Below are 8,268 nucleotides of genomic sequence, written 5' to 3'. Positions count from 1 at the left end.
ATCAGTATGGACTGTGAAGAGATTGAGATAGTTAAGTTTTTGTTTACTTGGCTCCACAGTCAACACTCTTGGCAACAGCAGACAGGAAATTAAGAGACTAATTGTATGTGAAAATCAGCTGTGAGGGACCTCTCACAAGTACTGAAGAGCAATGATGTCAGGCTCGAGACTAAGATGCACCTGATTCAAGCTATACTCTTTGCAAATATGTGCTATCCATCAGAGAGTTGGACAATGAATAGGGATTGAAAGAGAACTGATGCCTTTGAGCTGTGGTGCTGGAGAAGAGTGTTGAATATACCATGGACTGCTAGCAGAACAAACAGGTTTGTCCTGGAGAAGGTCAAGCCAGAATGCTCCTTGGAGTCAAGGATTCTGAAGCTTCATCTGACATATTTTGGGCATGTTGCAAGGTCCTTGGAGAGGGACATCATGTTTGGGAAAGTAGAGGGATGGCACAAGAGAGGAAGACCCTCGATGGCATGGATTGATTCTGTGATTGGGGTGGTGGGAATAATTGTGTTGGAGACGGTGAGATTGGCACAGAATAGAGCAGGGTTTTTGACTCTTGTACATAGGGTCGCTATGAGTCACAAGCGACTCAACGGCACATAACAACTACAACAACATCAGTGATATCATATGCAAGCGAAATCCTGCTGAAGATTATCCAAAAACAGCTAGAACAGTACGTTGACAGAGAACTACCAGAAATAAAAGCTGAGTTTAGAAGAGGCCATGTCACCAAAGACATTATATCGCCAATGTTAGTTGGATATTGGCTTAAAGAGCAATGTCCATCTGTGTTTCATTGACTGTGCAAAGGCATTTGACTGTGTGTATCACAACAAATTGTGATTAACCTTGAGAAGAATGGGAATCCTAGAACACTTGAGTGTGCTCTTGTGAAACTTATACTTTACCAGGAAATAACAGTACTAAGAACAGAGCTAGGAAACACTGCATGGTTCAAAATAAGGAAAGGAGTGCATCAGGGATGTGCCCTATCTCCATAACTTTTCATTCAGGAGATTGGACTTTACGAGGAGAAATTGGAGGAAGACTCATCAACAACCTGCGTTATATAGATGACATAACTTTGCTGAAAATGAGGAGGGCCTGAAGTGTTAGCTACAGCAGAAGTCAAAGATTCAATATGGATTGAAGCTTAAACATCAAGAAGACAAATATTCTCACCACTGGACCAATTGACAGCACTACGATAGAAGGAGAAGAAATTGAGGCTGTTAACATTTTCAGCTTGCTTGGCTCCACAATCAGTACTCTTGGCACCAGCAGTCAGGAAACCAAAAGACAAATTGCCTGGGGAAGTCTGCCATCAGATACCTCTACAAAGTGCTAAAGAATAATGAAGTCAATCTAGAGATGAAGGTATATCTCATGATCTTTGCAATCACTTGCTTTCCATCAGAGAGCTGTATAATGACTGCAGATTATAAAAGAAGAATTCATATCTTTAAGTGTGATGTTGGAGAAGGTATAGAGCATACCATAGAACACCAGGAGAACAAACAGGTCTGTCTTGGAGAGAACGAAATGGGTTTATTCTTGGAGCTAGGATTTTGAATCTCCATCTCACATACTTTGTTCACATGGCCAGGAGGGACCAGTCGTTGGAGAAGAACATTATGCTTGGAAGGGTGGAAGCACAGTGCGGGCAGGAAAGACCCTACATAAGATAGATTGACTGGGATAATGAGTGTAGGTGCATTAGAATCTATGAGGCTGGTTCAGAATAGGGCAGGGTTCAGAGCTATTGTACGTAGGGTCACTGTGAGTAACAGGCCACTCAATGACACATAACAACACAATAACAACCACTAAATTAAACAGATTCAGCAGCAGATTATGAGATTCTCACCCCCTACAAAAGAAGCAAGAGAATGCAGTGCACCCTTCAGGGTCAGAGATTCTTGCACCAGCCACACCTATCAAACAGCAGCTATCAAAGAGCAGTAACAACCTAAGCAGAGAACAAAAGGTCCAACATTAGGCAGACCTAATCTTAGGACTGCTACTGCACAGGACTAGAGCTAAGACCCTTTTGCTCAAGTTATTTGGAGGACTGGAGATGGTGCTTTATAACACTTCCCTAAAACTGTGAGACTTAAGGCTGAGGTGCCTGTGAGCACATTTCAGAAGCTCTCCTGATTAATTGTATGCACCGCCAACTTGAATTACAGTATTCTGACTTCACTAATGCAGTTCTGGGTGTTCTAGCAGCTATCACACCAGATTTCAGACCTAGTAGAGCAGTAAGATGGGGATGAATGGAAAGAGGTGTGGGAGCATGAGGGAACATGTCTAACCTCATGGGGATTGGTTTTGTGTTATAAATGTTGAAGGGGACAGTTCCCCTTTGTGGAGCTGGTAAAGGTCAGATATGGTTGTCCTCATGTGTTCCTTAGATGACTCAATAATGCCTAGTAACATATGTTGTTGTTGTTATGTGCTGTCGAGTCGCTTATGACTCATAGCGACCCTATGTACAACAGCCCTAAACTCTGCTCTGTCCTGTGCCAATCGCACCATCTCTGACACTCTCATCCCAATTATCCCAGTCACTGAATCAATCCACCTCATAGAGGGCCTTCCTCTCCTGCGCTGTCCCTCCACCCTCCCAAGCATGATGTCCCTCTCCAAGGACCGGTCTCTCCTCACAACATGTCCAAAGTATGTTAGACGGAGCCTCAGAATCCTTGCCTTTAAGGAGCCACCCGGTTTAACCCTTTCCAGGACAAATCTGTTTGTTCTCCTAGCAGTCCATGGTATTCTCAATACTCTTCTCCAGCACCACAGCTCAAAGGCATCAATCCTCCTTCTATCCTCCTTGGTCATTGTCCAACTCTCTGATGCATAGCAAGTGATTGGGAAGACCAAAGCCTGTATCAGACGCACCTTAGTCTCCAGAGAGACACCATTGCTCTTCAGTACTTTGGAGAGGTCCCTAACACCAGACTTTCCCATGGCAATGCGCCTTTTAATTTCCTGGCTGCTGGTGCCAAGACTGTTGACTATGGAGCCAAGCAAACTAAAGCTGTGTACAATCTCAATCTCTTCACCATCCATCCAGTGGTAAGAATCTTTGTCTTCTTGATATTGAGCCTCAATCCATATTGTAGGCTGCAGTCCTTGACACTCTGCAGCAGGCGCTTCAGGTCCTCCTCAGTTTCAGCAAGCAGAGTTGTGTCATCCGCGTAACGCAGGTTGTTGATAAATTGTCCACCAATCTTGACCCCACATTTCTCCTCATAGAGCCCAGCCTCCCGGATAATCTGTTCTGCATATAGGTTGAAAAGGTATGGAGATAGGATGCATCCCTAATAACAACAAGAGGTCTCCCCTACCCTGAAACAACAACATGGACCCTGGACCACAAGGCCTAACAACAGCAAACTGCTGTTTTGTCCCACTTCTTTGTCTTCTTTGCATCGTGCCTTGTTCTAAACTGAATGATTCAGGGTTATATTTGTAAAGTTTCTTTTCCTTTTCAGAATCTCTCACATAGAATAATGAGGAGGTGAACTTGAAAACTCAGTCTGTGTAAAGAGTCTATAGTAGCTTGTTCTCAGACAATGTAATCAGTATCTGTTATATAAATTTCAATTACCAAGCAGAAGGAGGTAAAATGAGGTCAAGTTATCCTCTCTGAGAGGCTGGATGATCTAGCACAAACAGCTAAGAGACAGTGTCTGGGCTCAGTTTTGCTACTTCCAGCTATGTGACCTTAAAATATCCATTAATTTTTTTAAGCCGTTTTTAAAATGGCCAGTCAAACAAAGTCTGTTCATCTTCATGGACTGCTGTGGGGAGGACGCAGAGTAATAGATACAAAAGTCCTCTGACTGATTAAAAATGCCTTTTGATTTCAGGGATTTGAAATATGCCGTGATGGTGGTGGTAGTGATGTGACCCTTGACTGATCATCATGTTGTAGTCAGAACTCCAGCCAGGAATTCCTCCTTTACCATGCCCCTTTGCCTCTGTCTTCTCATCTGTAAAATGAGAATCCTGGACTAAAATCAGATTTTATGAAAAATTCAGGGTATTTTTAAGATCCTTGAGTAATGCAAAGGGAGCCCTGCTGTCATAGGCCATTTCAAGTTGGGCTGCTAACCACAAGCTTTTCTGACAGTTTTACTTTACAACTGCTATGTGGAAGAAAGATGGGCAATTTCCTCCCCTTACAGTTTTCAGCCTTGGAAATCTGGTGTAGAATTGCTATGAATCCAAACTGAATGGAAGGCAGTGAGTTTGTGAGTTTTGTCTAGTTGCAAAGGGTTTTGCAACCTGAAGTCACCAGTTCAAAGCCAGCACAGAAGAAAGCCTTGTCGTTCTCAGGGAAGGATCTGTAAACAAGAAACAAGTTCTACTGTGCAACACAAGAGGTCTCCAGCAGTCAGCTCTGACTTAAAGGCCACGGGTTTGACTTTCTTTTTTGAGATGATTTACATTGGATGTGAATATAACATTAAATTATATTTAATCTTTAGTGAGAAATATCTCTCTTTTTCAATTATTGCTCAATCCTTCAAGTCTCAGCATGGCTTGCATTCTCAGCTAATGGTTCTCTAATAGCTGCTAATTTACCTTTACAAGAAAGAGGCAGAAGGCCCGAGGCTCAGAACCTTGGCTAGCAGCAGTACCTAGCTAAACTGTAATAAGATTGCAGAGTTTTCATTATATTTTTTTGGCCTTCTACTTATGGGAAGTGATAGCATATCGCTTTTCCATTTATAGTGATGATATAAGGCTTATTCTTCCAACTCATGCCCGTGAAAATGTGAGTAGTGGTAAAAGAAAATATTGGGTCAATGATAGCACAGAGATTATACAGTTGTGGTAAAAATTGTGGTGGCAGTAGAATGACTGCACTTTGCAAACAGCTGGAGTAGATGGTTGCTAAGTCATCCCAGTGTGAATAGTTCTCTCTCTCTCTCTCTCTCTCTCCCCATCACTGAGGGAAGCGCGGTTTCTTACTCCTGTCCTGTCTCCATGTTGTTAGTCCTCTGTGAGACACTGACAATCTCCAGTCCTAGGAGATCCCACTTAGCATAAGAGCAGTAGTGACAGCGCAAGGAGGGCCTTGAAAGCTTTCTCGAGCATATTCATGTACGATATTCCTCATGATCACACGGCATTTTACAAATAAGGAAAATAAGATCCCATGCATTTATGATTTGCCCAACATCATTCAATGATGAAAGCCAGCTTTCTCCAGAGCCCTGAGGCCAGAATTTGTTGCAGCGTCTATATCCCCGGCAGATAATAGTAGGCTGGAGGCGACTAACAGGGAGCTCTGGTGACGTAGTCCAAAGGGATTCGGGCTGCTAACTCAAAAGCCGAGCCTCTCTGGCAGTTCGAATCTACCAGCCACTCTGAGGAAGAAAAATGGACAATCTTTGCACACCTGGTTGGGGCAGAGAGCGTCTTTATTGGAACACAATGGTGAAAGCAGATGAGAGAAGATTTATAGTAAGTTTTTGTATCTGAGTTAGTCCTATGTGCCAGGCAGTCTGCTGCAGAGCCTGTCCAGCTGGCCTCTACTCCCCAGGAAGGTTCCTCACCACACCTCTCCCCCCTTCCCAGCTCCCCAGGACTTCCCCCTGTGTGTCACTCATCCTTATGGCTTCCAGGACGTCTTCTGGATCAAGCACGCCTATAGTCAGCTCCTCCTTTCTTAAGGGTACCCTGGGGACCCAGGCACTCATGCTGCGTTAATTTGTACTTCTTAATGTGCTCTACATATTTTATGCTTGTGAGTCTAATTTCCCCAAATAGATTACTGACTCCTCAGGGGACATGGATTTTGCTTTTCCTGCCAGCCAGCCGCGCTCACTATTCACTGCCCTCCCTGAGGCCTCTTACCCTTCATGGGCCTGACAGAGTGTTTTGTATCCAAGAGGTCCCCTCAACACAACCGCCTTGCTAAACAACCCTCTCCCTTTGTGCCCCTTTCCAGCTGCCTCCTGAACTGCTGCCAGAAGGAGCATTATAATTACAGGTAGCATCACGTTCCTCCCCTTTCCCAATTCCTTTCATGTATCACTCCTGCCCAAAAAAGTGTCTCTAACACCGCAGGGTGGCTTATAATGACCTTTGAATAGCTGGTCTGAGTCTTCCCTTCTCCTGTTATTCATTCAACATTTTTTCAATAAATATTTACTGAGCTGCAGACAGTGATGAAGATAGGGTAATGGGTGAAACAGGGTAAGCAATCTGCTCAGCTGGGGCTTATCCTCTGGTAGAGATGGTAGGCAGGGGATAAGAGGATAAGCTAATAAATATAGATTTTTATTTCAGGTAGTGAATTTCAGATAAGAGTCATTATGTATCCAGGGCACGACAAGGGGATATTGAGTAAGAGGGTATTACTTCACATGGAGAGGTGAAGGAAGGCCTTTTTGGGAAGAAAGATCGTGTTGGAGCACAGATCCAGAGGTGTTCAGGCAGAGATACCAGCACAGGGAAAGGCTAAGATTGTGGTGGACACGAATAGGGAAGCATTGATTTTTCTTAATCTCATTTTCATTTGGTGTAGTTCATAGGGTTCTGTGTTGCTAACTCAAGGGCAGACTTCAGGAGGTGCCTTGGGAGTACGGAGGGAGGAATAAAAGAAAGAAAGGACAGACAAATTACATATGAAAGAAATAAAAGCCAGGACACAAAAGTAAGGATGGTAGGTATGGAGGGAGGGATGCCCTGGCAAATAGACAGTGAAAAGTTAGACCAAAACCAAGCCTCTGGCTCTGATTCAAGGTTATGTCCACCCTGCTGCCACTATAAACTCACTCCTGCACTCAGTGCTGCTTTTTGCCCATATTTTATCCCTTTATTTCTCCAGTCCATTCCCCTAAGAACTCCCAATGTGACGAATAAATTTAAAGAGCCTCTGAGGGACAGGAGCATATGTCCCAAGCCAAGAAAGAAGGATCCTAGTTCCACCTGAAATGTGTCAGGGAGGGTACAAGAAGATGTGGGTGCAAAGACCACTCTTCTCAAGGTGGATGTTGTCACTTTTTGTCCAGACACTTTGATGGGCACACTCCTTTCATATCTTCTGGTCACGACCTCACTCACAGCTTCTACCAGAAGCTCTTTGGCTTTTCCAGCCATGCCCCCGGGGTCACAAGTGCTCTTCTCAGGAGCCAGCAGTGAAGTGTGTCCCAGGTGTCTTCAGTTCTGTTGCTCCTTCAGTTATTAGTGCACTTCGGTGTGATGACATATTTTCTCAGCATCTTAAGAGCTATCATCAAAGCCCTTTTTTAGCAATAAGGTTCCCGAGATGCTCTTAAAAGCCTGAATCGCAACTTCATCTGCAGGACATTCGATAGAGTGTCAGTTAGTTAGAGGAAAGCGACATGTTCAGTGGCTAGAATTCTCACTGATACTGTGATAATTAGTATGAGTCAAGGGACCCCAGGATGCCTGGGACAATGCTCTAATCCTTCCCTCAGCTCACCCCAGGTGACTGTTTTCTAAAATATTTTTTTTTCCCCAGCAAAACATATGCCTCTGTAAATCAAAATCATTGCCATTTAGGTCTGCTTCAATTCACAGCAAGTCAAAATTGTGGGATACTAATGACTATAGTGTATTTCCTTTAAAGCTTATAGACTTTTTCTCAGAGGAGGCTGAAAATAACAGTGGCCACTATCTATTTGGTGAAACCTGTAATGAGCAGAAAGGAAGAACACAAACTCCACATCACAGCCCTTTATCTCCTGGAGCTGTAGGAGAGGATGGCTCAGAAGCACCAGCAAAATAATGCAGGAGCTCGGGTGGCCTAGCAGCAAAAAGCTGTACTGCAATCCCTAAAGCACACAGTTTGAATCCACACAACCACCGCTACCACTATAATATTTTCCTTGTACTTTATTTCACTTCAAATATCATGTGTGTGTGATTTACAAATTTGAAGTTTTGTGGCAAATCTGCATTGAGCAAGTACATCAGCACCATTTTTTCCAATAATATATATTCATTTCTTGTCTCTGTGACACATTTTGATAATTCTCTGCATTTCTAATTTTTTCACAAACCACTTGTTATTGCTATGTACCAGTCGAGTTGCTTGCGACTCATAGCGACCCTATGTACAACAGCCCTAAACTCCGCTCTGTCCTGTGCCAATCGCACTGTCTCTGACACTCTCATCCCAATTATCCCAGTCACTGAATCAATCCACCTCATAGAGGGCCTTCCCCTCCTACACTGTCCCTCCTCCTTCCCAAGCATGAGGTCCTT

The sequence above is a fragment of the Elephantulus edwardii genome, unplaced genomic scaffold (genome assembly GCF_000299155.1).
Source record: "Elephantulus edwardii isolate Elephantulus edwardi_28Jun2011 unplaced genomic scaffold, EleEdw1.0 scaffold00038, whole genome shotgun sequence".
NCBI classification, from domain to species: domain Eukaryota; kingdom Metazoa; phylum Chordata; class Mammalia; order Macroscelidea; family Macroscelididae; genus Elephantulus; species Elephantulus edwardii.
Note: the sequence above shows the minus strand (reverse complement) of the source record.